Source organism: Ruditapes philippinarum, unplaced genomic scaffold (genome assembly GCF_026571515.1).
Source record: "Ruditapes philippinarum isolate M1 unplaced genomic scaffold, ASM2657151v2 ctg12683_1_1_1_1, whole genome shotgun sequence".
NCBI lineage: Eukaryota > Metazoa > Mollusca > Bivalvia > Venerida > Veneridae > Ruditapes > Ruditapes philippinarum.
In genome coordinates this window covers 10,093-25,224 of record NW_026864509.1, presented here as the reverse complement: position 1 = coordinate 25,224, position 15,132 = coordinate 10,093, and the positions used below count along the sequence as shown (strand labels likewise).

Genomic DNA, 15,132 nt, shown 5'->3' with positions numbered 1-15,132 from the left:
GATTCCTATACAATGCAGAATCACGGTCTGAATTCAAGTGTTGTATTGCTTTGAAAATTGTACACATTGTCTCTATTTGTGTTGTACAACTAAATCCTATCGTCTGTTGAGGCCTTAAGATATGCTTATCCAACACAATAGCCTACAAAGAATTATTGAACAAAAACAAGGTAAAATCTTTCTTTATTTTTATTATAATCATTTTTCATATTTAATCGAAAAGCAATACGTATGAAAATTAAGAATTGTTCATTCAAATTTGAATATATCCTCAAAACATTGTTTTAATCTTCGTCTCTACGCTAATGCACTGATAGTTTGATAGTTAAACTTCCTTTATATGTTCTATTGAATGACCTACCTGTACATGTATTGATCGTTGCGGCTAAACTAGTACGATCTAGTACACGAGTCGGTGGATTTCAACAACATGGCTACATACAAGGTGTCCTATTTTCCTGGTAAAGGAAACGCAGAAATCATACGGCTTGTTTTAGTGATTGCTGAACAGGCCTTTGGGGATGAGAGGCTGACCAGAGACGAGTGGGCGAAGGTTAAGGAAGGTAAGTGACGTTACAATTAAATGAGTGAGACTAAAAAAATTGGAGCACCACACTAAATACCGTATTCCGGTACATACCGGACAAGGCGCTTGAATGATAAAATGCTAAAATCTTGCCTTTTTACCCAACAGAATGAACTTGAACAGGTTTAATTCATCTTTTCACACCGATTTATGTATGAATAGTGAATGAAAAATGTAAAACTCGTCTTTTTTGTGATCATGATTTCTGCAAGGGCCTATAGCGGTACTGCTCCAATTAATCCTGTATTAATTTAAATCCCAATTAAATCATCAGCAAAATTAATTGTGACCTTTTTATATATCTAGAAAGTGCGTACTTTTTATATATATAGAACGTGCGTACGGTGTTAATTCAGAGTTAATTGGCTTTTTCACAAATAAATATCTTTATTTTTATTGTTAATTCGGGCGTTATGTAGTTCGGTTCGATCTTTTAGCCCGAAAATCAGAATATGTAGTGCTTTAACGCTGATCATTCTGTATCATTCAGACGTTTGAGTCTTGTCAATAATGATTTTTCTTTATTGATTTAAAGACTTCTAGCTTTAGCTTTCAAAGTCAATTTTACCATTACCTTGATCGTATCACTTATATCATGTTCGTGGCCAACAACTCTTGAGGAACTACTTAAACGGCCATACATATTTATCGATCTTTATAGATATCTACATACGTTATTCAACTGTTACCATACAGCATACTTTGTTAATGAAGATTTAGTACAGAATTGATGCTTTTACGGCTCATGCGCCAAGACAGGGTCTTTAAAATAGAAGAGATTACGTAATCACCGACATCCTTTTTTTTTTTCGTAAAATTTGGTCAAACTCAAGACCATCCTATTTGAAAGATCCTGTTTCATTGTTATGAATCAAGTAGATCTAAATGTACACATTTAGATAGTAACGCAAAAATAGTATTGATATAATTATATAAAACTGGTTTAACATGAAAAAGTTATTTAGACCTGTACCAGTTAAATTCGCACATGTAGGAATGCCCTATTTAAACTTGGTGGTTTAGAAATGCTTAATAAATGAGGCGGCTCATGCAGACATTTCACGTAGCAAACTCCGTGCACCGGTGATAGCTGGGAAAACCGGCCAAGTTTAGAGTTTAACTTCCGTCTCTCCCGGCAAAGTCGGGTCAATGCGCTTGTTTTGTTTTGACGCAAAAATCGCGGTTTATTTAAGAAATAATATATCCCAAACAGTGATTTTATCGCTCAATAGCATCACTGTTTAAAGTTTGGATGCGAGAAATTATATCTACGCCCTCGATGGGCATCCGAACGACAAACAGTAGGTTATCAAGCGATAAAATCACCGATTAGGATATAGATCTAAATTATTTCGATCAACAAATAAATGTTGCCGTACCTGATATTAAGCTAAATTGTGCCTGGTTTGTTTCCGTACTTATTTTCAGCGCGTCGCATTTTTATTGGCAAACTCCTCACAGTGATTACCTCCCTTGGCAGAATTGAAATCACTGCCTTCAAAGACGTCACATGATGATGAAAGTCACATGACGTAACGTCGAAATTCAAATGTAAATATCGACCGTTACATAGATAGAGGATATTGAATGAGTGTAAGTTCAATTCTGATTTTATTGCACGAGTTGAATAAAATTATATTATGCGAGCCTTTGGCGAGCATAATATTATTTTATTCAACGAGTGCAATAAATTCAGTAATGAACTTAAACGAATTTAATATTCTATTTATCACATACCCAAAATAAAGACCGTTTAAAGTGAAATAAGAGTCATTTTTCACTGACGCACCTATAGTGTAACGCTAACGTTAAGCGCGTCTTTACACTATGTTTGTATGACGCTAATGACGTCACGTCAAAATATATGCACGGCCGTGCAATACCATATTTACGGAGTCGCAAAATCGGCACGGTTGTGTGATAAAAAATCTAACGTCATTTTTCTCTTTCTGTTTTATTTTTAACTTTTAGTGCCTACGTTCGATATAGTTTATCAAAAAATTATCAAAAGTGTACAAAATAACGAGAAATAAATTCAAAAGCTAAAAAATATAAAATATCAAAATAGTCTCGGTAGAAAATATTCTCATAATTTTAAAATTATTTCTAAATATTCATATTATTTATTTATTTATCCATAAACATTGTTTAATCAATGAGAAAAAAACTTAACTGATAGATAAAAGCAGTAAATAAAACAATTTTTGAAAAAAATATAGTATATCAGAAATTCTGATATATCGGTGGCAGAGATCTATGCCGAAGAATTAAGGGGAGATCACTGCGTGAAGATTGTTTTATTGGTTACGTTACATGTATAATGATTACGTCACAAGTCTAAATATAGAACGTCAAGAGTGACTTTGAACATTGCATATGCTAACACGACCCGCGTTTTTCCCTATCGAAAGTGTGGTGTGTGTTATCATGCTATAAAATGACTGTTTGACGTTCTATATTTAGACATGTGACGTAATCATTATACACGTGACGTTACCACTAAAAATTTGACGGGCTGACAATAAGTATGGAAACAAATCAGGCGCAATTATATAGCTAATTATAATCAAGGGGCAGGACGTGAAGTGGTTGCACACTTGGTTCAAGCGAGCGAATTGGTTGCAAACTTGACAAAATGGCAAAAACGGCGTGATTTTTTGAAACGGGTGAACGAGTTTTTGCCAGGCAAGTGGGTTTCTTTGTTATTTTGAAGTTCATTAGTATGTCTATTCCATAATGCAATATATATGCCACACTCGGTTAAAGTTTTCAGCATCCTAGATTCTGTTTTGACGAAGTTATTGAAGATATAAACTGATCATGTAGATATTTTGAAATTTGACATATGACTGTTCTGGCCGGTTTTTCTCCTAATTTATTCAAATTTGGAAGTTTTGAACTGCATTTAACAATAACAAAATATGTTTCTGTCAATGCTGTACAAACGGTTTAGTTCGCAAGTTCGAAGATAACGTTCAATACACAAAAATATCTTGTTCAAGCACATTTTGGTTGCAGACTTATACTTCAAGCATTTTGGGTTGCAAACTTATTCTTATTCTATTGAAATCCATAGTAAAACTTTGCAAAAGGAGTGTAGAAGGTTATATCTATTAACCTATTTTCAATGGCAATTATTGACATTTATGTTCTGTTACTTCTTTTTGTTATAAATGTTATTTATACTTTCTTCAACAATTATGCACTTTATGTTTCAAATTACATGGTTCTCAGTTCAATACTATAATCATCAGTAAAAGCCTGCAAACAAAATAATAGCATATAGAAAAATATTTATTGATACTTCAATTCTAAAATATATCATCATATGTAAAATGCAAATGAAAACTACATACAAAACAAACGTATACACGCGAGAGAACTGTTGTATTTAAGTGAATTAATTTCATCATTAACATAAGGACATGTGCACACATACGATGTTACTCGGCAAAAACTTCCAAAGTTTATCAAAATCACAAGAAAATTTTAATTAGTTTGTTTCGTATGTAAAGATCGGCAGTTGCTTTAGACATGTACTTAACCAAAAGTTAAAATGACGTACATGCTTGTTTACAATATTTCGGATTTGATGTACATCATATGTCCATTGGTATTCTAAAGATGATTTTAATTATTAGATCATAATATAAATGATATACGATTGGTTATTTACATTGACTGAACATTATGTTACAAAACTACTTAAAGTCATTGTCCGAGTCCGAATTTGGAAAAATATCGATTGGTCAATAATAAGGAATAATTTAAAGAAACATGTGAATAATGCCCTTGTGTCAATGTTAATATAGTTTTTATCTACTATATAATCAAATTTATTTCAAATCTCAAAAAAGAACTATAATGAAAGCTGTTTGTTGCTATTTTTTTCTTCTTTTCCTTTACAGTTAGTCATGCTAAGATACAAAAAAGTCCTAAGACTTTGTAAAAAGAAAAGAAGTATATCGAGGAGAAAAATGATAAAGATAAACACAACTGAACTTCAATTTAGCATACTGTGTTATATATCTATTTGAAAGACCCTGTGTTAGGATATATCTGCACGCATGCACAATTTGAATATATATTTGTTATTAGATGAACCGGTATAATTGCCATAATATTGCTAATTATTTAAAAAAAATGATTCCTCGTTAAAAAATATGCATGCCACATTATTGACACAAAAGTTTGCAACCCAAAATGCTTGAAGTATAAGTCTGCAACCAAAATGTGCTTGAACAAGATATTTTTGTGTATTGAACGTTATCTTCGGACTTGCGAACTAAACCGTTTGTACAGCATTGACAGAAACATATTTTGTTATTGTTAAATGCAGTTCAGAACTTACAAATTCGAATAAATTAGGAGAAAAACCGGCCAGAACAGTCATATGTCAAATTTCAAAATATCTACATGATCAGTTTATATCTTCAATAACTTAGTCAAAACAGAATCTAGGATGCTGAAACCTTTAACCGAGTGTGGCATATATATTGCATTATGGAATAGACATACTTATGAACTTCAAAATAACAAAGAAACCCACTTGCCTGGCAAAAACTCGTTCACCCGTTTCAAAAAATCACGCCGTTTTCGCCATTTTGTCAAGTTTGCAACCAATTCGCTCGCTTGAACCAAGTGTGCAACCACTTCACGTCATGCCCCTTGATAATGCACGGCATCATTTATTTGTTGATGTCGTGTTAGAATCGAAATAATATATCCAGATCGGTGATTTTATTGCTTGATAATATCACTGTTTGTCGTTCGGATGCGCATCATTATATCACTCGGGCTACGCCCTCGTGTTATAATTCCCCGCTTCCGAACTCCAGACAGTGATGTTATTGAGCAATAATATCACAGTTTGGGATATATTATTTCTTAAATAACACACACTTTCGATTCGGGAAAAATTCGGAAAGTGTTTGAATCGAACCTTTTGCACTTTGGTAATCCATATATCAGAGTCCTGCCATCTTTATGGTGGCTGAGTCTGATTTGGAACACTTTGCGCTTTGCGTTTTCGATAGCGACAACACGACCTCAATCGTTATCGTCTTACCGTCTTGTCGCTAGCGAAGCACGCCAAACGGCGTGCTGTCGTTCTATCGCCTTTCGTCCTGTCTCCAACGAAGCTAGCCAAACGGCGCGTTGGCGTGCAGCGCGTTTTCGCGATGTCGCTTTGCCCTATCGCCAATCCTTCGGTTTGAGCCGAGCAACAATGTGTCATCGCGACAACACGTCGCATAAACACACCGTACAATCAAATGGGCAGACAGCTGTTCCAGCGTCCACAGCTGTACCAGTATATACATGTCGGCGCGGGGAATACAATTGACGTACGGTCAGTATTCATCTATTTTTAACAAATCCCAACTGTATTCGAGTAAATCAATGTTATGGATTCATAGTCAACATCCAAAGGAGCATGCTAACAAATTTTTGGCCCTGTGCAAGCTTTACTTCACATGAATTTTGACTGAAAATAACCACACTATCCGATGAGATGCGGTATTTTTAGTTTGAAGTCACAAAAACTTATATTTTCTCATGATAATTAATCCTTTTTTCATACGATTCGTAAACGTCAACATTTCGTCATTAAACATTCCAAACCATACCTTCAAAAAAGCTTTTCTGTCAAAGTTATAAGGTATTTAAGTTTGAGTGTCATCAAAATTTTAGTAACGTTATCAGCTGTTCGCCTCTTTTTAATGATAACATCGACAGCAATTCATCGGCAAGAACGAATAACGCTGAAAGCTGTTCAAAGAAACAATTACATGTATTTACAACAGCGCTTTTGTCCTACAGTAACTAGGAAAGAGTAAAACTTTTTTGTTAATTTTTGTTATCATTTTTCTCCTCGATATACTTCTTTTCTTTTTACAAAGTCTTAGGACTTTTTTGTATCTTAGCATGACTAACTGTAAAGGAAAAGAAGAAAAAAATAGCAACAAACAGCTTTCATTATAGTTCTTTTTTGAGATTTGAAATAAATTTGATTATATAGTAGATAAAAACTATATTAACATTGACACAAGGGCATTATTCACATGTTTCTTTAAATTATTCCTTATTATTGACCAATCGATATTTTTCCAAATTCGGACTCGGACAATGACTTTAAGTAGTTTTGTAACATAATGTTCAGTCAATGTAAATAACCAATCGTATATCATTTATATTATGATCTAATAATTAAAATCATCTTTAGAATACCAATGGACATATGATGTACATCAAATCCGAAATATTGTAAACAAGCATGTACGTCATTTTAACTTTTGGTTAAGTACATGTCTAAAGCAACTGCCGATCTTTACATACGAAACAAACTAATTAAAATTTCTTGTGATTTTGATAAACTTTGGAAGTTTTGCCGAGTAACATCGTATGTGTGCACATGTCCTTATGTTAATGATGAAATTAATTCACTTAAATACAACAGTTCTCTCGCGTGTATACGTTTGTTTTGTATGTAGTTTTCATTTGCATTTTACATATGATGATATATTTTAGAATTGAAGTATCAATAAATATTTTTCTATATGCTATTATTTTGTTTGCAGGCTTTTACTGATGATTATAGTATTGAACTGAGAACCATGTAATTTGAAACATAAAGTGCATAATTGTTGAAGAAAGTATAAATAACATTTATAACAAAAAGAAGTAACAGAACATAAATGTCAATAATTGCCATTGAAAATAGGTTAATAGATATAACCTTCTACACTCCTTTTGCAAAGTTTTACTATGGATTTCAATAGAATAAGAATAAGTTTGCAACCCAAAATGCTTGAAGTATAAGTCTGCAACCAAAATGTGCTTGAACAAGATATTTTTGTGTATTGAACGTTATCTTCGAACTTGCGAACTAAACCGTTTGTACAGCATTGACAGAAACATATTTTGTTATTGTTAAATGCAGTTCAGAACTTACAAATTCGAATAAATTAGGAGAAAAACCGGCCAGAACAGTCATATGTCAAATTTCAAAATATCTACATGATCAGTTTATATCTTCAATAACTTAGTCAAAACAGAATCTAGGATGCTGAAACCTTTAACCGAGTGTGGCATATATATTGCATTATGGAATAGACATACTTATGAACTTCAAAATAACAAAGAAACCCACTTGCCTGGCAAAAACTCGTTCACCCGTTTCAAAAAATCACGCCGTTTTCGCCATTTTGTCAAGTTTGCAACCAATTCGCTCGCTTGAACCAAGTGTGCAACCACTTCACGTCATGCCCCTTGATAATGCACGGCATCATTTATTTGTTGATGTCGTGTTAGAATCGAAATAATATATCCAGATCGGTGATTTTATTGCTTGATAATATCACTGTTTGTCGTTCGGATGCGCATCATTATATCACTCGGGCTACGCCCTCGTGTTATAATTCCCCGCTTCCGAACTCCAGACAGTGATGTTATTGAGCAATAATATCACAGTTTGGGATATATTTATTTCTTAAATAACACACACTTTCGATTCGGGAAAAATTCGGAAAGTGTTTGAATCGAAACCTTTTTGCACTTTGGTAATCCATATATCAGAGTCCTGCCATCTTTATGGTGGCTGAGTCTGATTTGGAACACTTTGCGCTTTGCGTTTTCGATAGCGACAACACGACCTCAATCGTTATCGTCTTACCGTCTTGTCGCTAGCGAAGCACGCCAAACGGCGTGCTGTCGTTCTATCGCCTTTCGTCCTGTCTCCAACGAAGCTAGCCAAACGGCGCGTTGGCGTGCAGCGCGTTTTCGCGATGTCGCTTTGCCCTATCGCCAATCCTTCGGTTTGAGCCGAGCAACAATGTGTCATCGCGACAACACGTCGCATAAACACACCGTACAATCAAATGGGCAGACAGCTGTTCCAGCGTCCACAGCTGTACCAGTATATACATGTCGGCGCGGGGAATACAATTGACGTACGGTCAGTATTCATCTATTTTTAACAAATCCCAACTGTATTCGAGTAAATCAATGTTATGGATTCATAGTCAACATCCAAAGGAGCATGCTAACAAATTTTGGCCCTGTGCAAGCTTTACTTCACATGAATTTTGACTGAAAATAACCACACTATCCGATGAGATGCGGTATTTTTAGTTTGAAGTCACAAAAACTTATATTTTCTCATGATAATTAATCCTTTTTTTCATACGATTCGTAAACGTCAACATTTCGTCATTAAACACATTCCAAACCATACCTTCAAAAAAGCTTTTCTGTCAAAGTTATAAGGTATTTAAGTTTGAGTGTCATCAAAATTTTAGTAACGTTATCAGCTGTTCGCCTCTTTTTTAATGATAACATCGACAGCAATTCATCGGCAAGAACGAATAACGCTGAAAGCTGTTCAAAGAAACAATTACATGTATTTACAACAGCGCTTTTGTCCTACAGTAACTAGGAAAGAGTAAAACTTTTTTGTTAATTTAGAATATTACTTTTTTCATGATACTTTCTAATTATATTATTTTTATAATTACTTTCTATTATTTGTTATATCTTAGGTTAGAAACCTTGATCTCCATTTACCGCACTGTATTTCAATATAAAAAAGGTAGCAAAACCTATTAAAGGGACTCCACTAAGGTTTTTTGACATGACGGGACTGGAAATAATTTTTTGAGATTATTTCTCCGTTTGATGTAGATCTATACTAATAACTTATATGCAAAATTTCCGATCATTAGCTTGCTCCGTTTTTCCAGAATATTATAATAGTGAAAAAATGACCCAAAATTGAAAAGAGTTCAAACGCTTTTCACTCAATCGGACTGAGAATAGCACAAACATATGATTTTCAAATGTATTTCTCCTATATTTCTTGGTTATATTTTATTAATATTTATGTTTTAGTGCTCATGTTTTTTTTTTTATGTGAAAAAATAAAATTTCATGTTTTTAGGCTTATAAACCTCAGTGGAGTTCCTGTAATAGGTTTATGAAATGTTTAAGTCAAAAAGCAAAGGCAAATTTAACGCTTAATATGAATATTCAGTCTTGTAAATGAAGGCATCCATCAAATGTTATTATAAATAATTCATATAATGGACAAGTTCTATGCAGTGAATGGCTGTGTAACCCGAGATATGAAAGTGCATGGAAAAACATGTTGTTATTTATCCTTGAAATCTGTTTTAATGTATAGTGCAATAGAAATAATAACCATTCTTAAAAAATATTCAAATTTTTATTTTTTAAATAAATCATTTTATATGGCAGACATCTCGGGTTACATATCCATTTACTGCATGGGACATGTCTACTATATGCCATTATTTATAATAACACTTGATGGATTTAGTTATAATACAGAGTATTCGTATTACAACTCGTATACTTTCTACAGACAATTTGTTTTAACATATACGTATATTGCATCATTCGTTCGTTTGTTCATTCGTTCGTTCATTTATTAATTAGTTAATTTATTCATTCATTCATTCACTCACTCATTCATTCATATGAACAATATCAATATTGAAATACAGTGCGGTAAATGGAGATATAGGCCTTTCAGCTCAGATACAACAAATGATAGAAAGTAATAATAAAAATAATATAATTAGAAAGTATCATGAATAAAGTAATATTTTAAATGAACAAAAAAGTTTTACTTTTTCCTAGTTACTGTAGGACAAAAGCTCTGAAAATTGTTTCTTTGAACAGCTTTCAGCGTTATTCATCCTTGCCGATGAATTGCTGTCGATGTTATCATTAAAAAGAGGCGAACAGCTGATGACGTTACTAAAATTTTGATGACACACAAACTTAAATACCTTATAACTTTAACAGAAAAGCTTTTTTGAAGGTATGGTTTGGAATATTTAATGACAAAATGTTGACGTTTACGAATCGTATGAAAAAAGGATTAATTATCATGAGAAAATATAAGTTTTTGTGACTTCAAACTAAAAATACCGCATCTCATCGGATAGTGTGGTTATTTTCAGTCAAAATTCATGTGAAGTAAAGCTTTCACAGGGCCAGAAATTTGTTAGCATGCTTCTTTGGATGTTGACTATGAATCCATAACATTGATTTACTCGAATACAGTTTGGATATCTTAAAAATAGATGAATACTTATCGTACGTCAATTGTATTCCCCGCGCCGACATGTATATACTGGTACAGCTGTGGACGCTGGAACAGCTGTCTGCCCATTTGATTGTACGGTGTGATAAAGTTCTACGCGCCGTTTTGCGTGCATCGTTAGCGAAAGAACGACACGACGAATGTCCGACAGCGCTTTGTTGTGTTATCGCTAGCGACAATACGACGCACAAAAACGTTCCAAATCGATGGTTAGTGGTCTGGGGAATAATTATGCATAATTTTTTTTTTCCTTCTAACAAAACAAGACATGCCTATTTGTTACTTCTACTTTGTTTTAGCAGCAGCCAATATTCGATGTCTTCATACAGCAATAATATGTGCGATATATTATGTTTGAATTACAGCGTCGCCTACAAAGCAGATGCCACTACTCACTGTGAATGGTACTGTGTATGGTCAGTCTGCAGCTTGTGCCAGATATTTGGCACGAAAATTTGGTAGGCCTATCAGTTGTTTGACATAAATTTGAACTATCTTACACCCAATAACGAGTTTTTAATGTTTTAAATGTTATCATATCCAACGCTTATCAATCAGTCAGTCAGTCAGTCAGTCAGTCTGTCTGGAGTACGATCTCACTGATCAAACATGCCGACTGGTCACGGTCAATGCTGCTGTCATAAGTATGACGTTTCGAACTGTGATACTGGAAATCTTGTTACATGCAGCATAAAAAAAGAAAGTATTTTGTTATAAAACTTCTTATCACAAACATTTCTACAATGTTTAGTTTAACACAATGATAGTAATGATCCTGAATAGAATATGGGTACAAATCTCCCTAATCTATACTTGTTATGACTTATTCTATATATACATTGTCCATAATATACAAATGAAAAGCGTTTATCTTCTATCTTCAATATTTTGCAAATAAAAGGCTTTTACTTCTTAAAAAAAAAATTCCTCTTAATATCATTCAAAATTATAGTTTTATTTATTACGTGTAGTTTACAGACAAGTGTATTCTTTTATGATTTAGGATTGTTGGGAGCATCCCCCGAGGAGGAACTTCTGATAGACGAAGTATATGAATGCATTGCCGACTTCCTGAAAGAAGTCTTTAAACTTTTCTATGAAAGGATGAAAAAGCGAAGGTAAATGCCAAAGCAGTTAAATGCATTAACAATGATGATGATGATAAATGATGATGAGGATGATGATGATGATTGTTGCTAGCAAGATCAAAGAATATGAAAGAAATAACATCATAGTGTAGGTCTGAAAAGAACGTCCGTCTGTCTGTTTGTCTAGTTTTCGCTACATAACTTCAGGATCTTACACGGATTTTAATAGTTTACCACAATGAAATGATTTGAAGAAAGTAAGCACATGCTTTTCGGTGGTTTAAAGAAATATATCAGTGATATAAAACTGATATTTTCACTGTTTTAAACAGTGAAATTATCTATGTTTTGATTTAAGCCCCTAAGGGTGTTTCAGTGAAATACTAGCGTGCACAGTACTGGGAACGAACTTAATGACGTGACGTCGTAAATGACGTCACGTTGTATTATTATTTGGCGCGCTTTTCATTCAGTATTAGGTTTAATGTCTTTTTAAAACGTTTCTTTGCATATTATTAAAAAGAAAATTTGTTTAGTTTAGTGTAAGATTTAAATATATTTCACCTTGTGAACACCAAAAGTTCATGCTGCGCCACGCGTAAAATATACCTTTTCGTGCTCACTCGGTGAAATATATTCCGATCTTACACTGACTTAACAAATATCCTCTATATAATAATGTTCAGACTTGATGGTAAAAACTCGAGTAATCACTATATGTTTGCTCCTATCTCTGACAACCCTAGAAAGATATTTATGATACTAGGTCAAATTCTAAACATATTGAGACGGAATATACGGAATGCATACTGCAGCCAGGTCAAGATAATTGTCACTCTTATAGGTGAATAATTCGAGCTTTCATTTTGTTCTACTTAAAATTTCAGTATATTCTTAGAGTATTTCATGAAACTTAGTTGATAACGTCTTAAGATAATGTGTTTGACAATTTTAATTTTGAAGCTCACCTTGAACATTTTGATTTCAACTACAGGAAGGCCATTGTTTTTTTTCTTGAAAGACAGCATAAATATTTTAACTGATTATTATAATTTTCATAGGAAGAGCTAAAACAAAAGTTGACCACAGAAAATGCCCCCAAACTCAATGACTACATCAAACTTCGTTCACAGCTCGGCGAGAACGGTTTTATTATTGGTAAAAAGGTACGTACACTATTATATTTGTAAACAGCAATTATAATGACAAATTTGTATTTAGAGAAGCCAATCAAATCAATGTGAGAAGTTTGTCGTAATGAACGTATTCAACCGAGAAAATACTCGTTCGCATAAAATCGGCAAACACCGTCATTTGGTAAGAATGTCTGTATGAGTATAGGGAGTTCATTTTTCATCTATGTGAAAAAAACGCCATGCAAGGTCAAGAACCTTGTATGTTTAACCAATTTTGCATAGCTGGATTTATATTAAATGTCTTCAATATTTGCATTTTTAAAGGGTATATACCTTTAATGGTTCTCTCTTTTTTATGGAGAAATGGGTCGAGGTCACTGGTTTAAAAAAGTAAATGTATATTTTTAATTATACACCATTTAGTTTTAAGTTGATGCCTTTCATGTTTAAGACACTGAAATGCCTTGGGAAATCTCCTTCCTTTAGGTTAAGTAAGGGGTCATTGGGTCAAGGTCAAGGTCACGAATACCAAAAATATATTTTAACACTTTCACGTGTGTAACATTTCTTCTTTTGACAGATGTATTTTGGTATGGTAGGAACATAAATTAAGAAATATTTTACCTCTTAATGACTCCGGGTCAAGGTCCTTAGTGCTAAAATAAATTTTTATCACTTTTGCCCCTACAGGCTTTATTCATTTACAGATGTCTTTCATATTTTGTAATACTAGTAAGATAATTTGCATGGTCTTTTTCCTTTGAATTGAGATTGAGATTGGGTCAGTGGGTCAAGGTCTTAGGTGACAATAATAGCTTTCTAAATATTTGATTTTTCAGCCTTTATTTATTGACTGATGTTTTTCGTGTTTGGTGGGATGATATCTTGCATTGTCTTCTTCCTTTGGAAGGAATTTTAAGTGTCAGTGTGTCAGGGTCAGGGGTGCTCAAAAAAGCTTTCTAAACATTTATCTTATCTATTTTCTTCCTCTAATTGTTACAAGTAGGGGATATTTGCGTTTACCAAACATGTTCTTGTTTAATACTTTTTATGCCAAATGATGAAATGAAAATATTTTGAATGTTTCCGGGCTGTTTTTCAATCCGATAAGCCTACCAGTTGTTAATCTTTTACATAATAATGATAACAAACATTTGTTTTATTTTCTTTTATTAAAGATCTCTCTGGCCGACATACAAATATATAATATATTCGATCAATGTGAGACAAATTTTCCGGGATTATTTTCATCAGCACCAGACATAAAAAAACACGCGGATGTCGTAAAATCTGATGCCAGGATACAAAAATGGATCGCAACAATGCCGAAAATACCACAATAAGTAGCGAACTGAAACTTGATAAGATATGTTTACCAAACAGCGGACCAATGAACAAAGCGGCGAGTTTTCCAGTCCAATAATTCGAACCATTTGCAGATTTGTATTTTTGTACTTATACAATATTCTCAGACGATATTTTACAATTATGCATGTACCTGTACTTAGAAAATGTCGTTGTAGAACTGCTGTGTGAAACGAGTGATAAATAAATTGCCATAAAGAACAATTATGTTATGCTTGTTGCCTTCACCTTCACCAATAAACACCTTGGAAACCGGAAGTTCGTGTCAATTTTGACCAAACTTGTTGTTCTGTTGGTCAGTTAACGAAATTGTCAAAGTTCACTTACATTAATGTCTCTTTTATCATTTTTTTCGTGTGCAGTTGCTTAACTGAATGGAATGAGTGTAAAATCCCTATTGCTTGGAAATTGACGTTGATTTAATGAAGTAGGTAAAAGACCATAATTTCTTATTCTAATAAATATATAAATTTGATAGTCAAAGTCAGAAGACCTTGTATTGACACAATTGGCAGAGTTAAACAATATGTTGGGTGTCTTAACGCTCTGTTGCTAAGAATATCCCTTACATATAATTGAAGATTTTCTGTAGCGGCTTATCCCCCCTCCCCCCCCCCCTCATAAGCAACGGTTCTTTCAAATCCACCAGCTTTTTTTACTACAGGCTTGAAGGCTATGTTGTCAGTGACTTTGTCTCCTAAAACTGTTCAGACTCACTTTATAACATTTTGCTGCTAATTTTCATACGAAATTGCCGTATGGTAGTCATTGCGTTAGTAGCAAAATAATGATTTATTTAAGGTCAAATATTTAACGTCAATTGGACTGATA

At 33.5% G+C, this 15,132-nt stretch overlaps 1 pseudogene; it reads left to right on the top strand.

The window, feature by feature from the left end:
- Window positions 1-391: 391 nt before the first annotated feature.
- Window positions 392-14,505, top strand: LOC132725828 (glutathione S-transferase 1-like; annotated as a pseudogene).
- The last annotated feature ends 627 nt before the right edge of the window (window positions 14,506-15,132 follow it).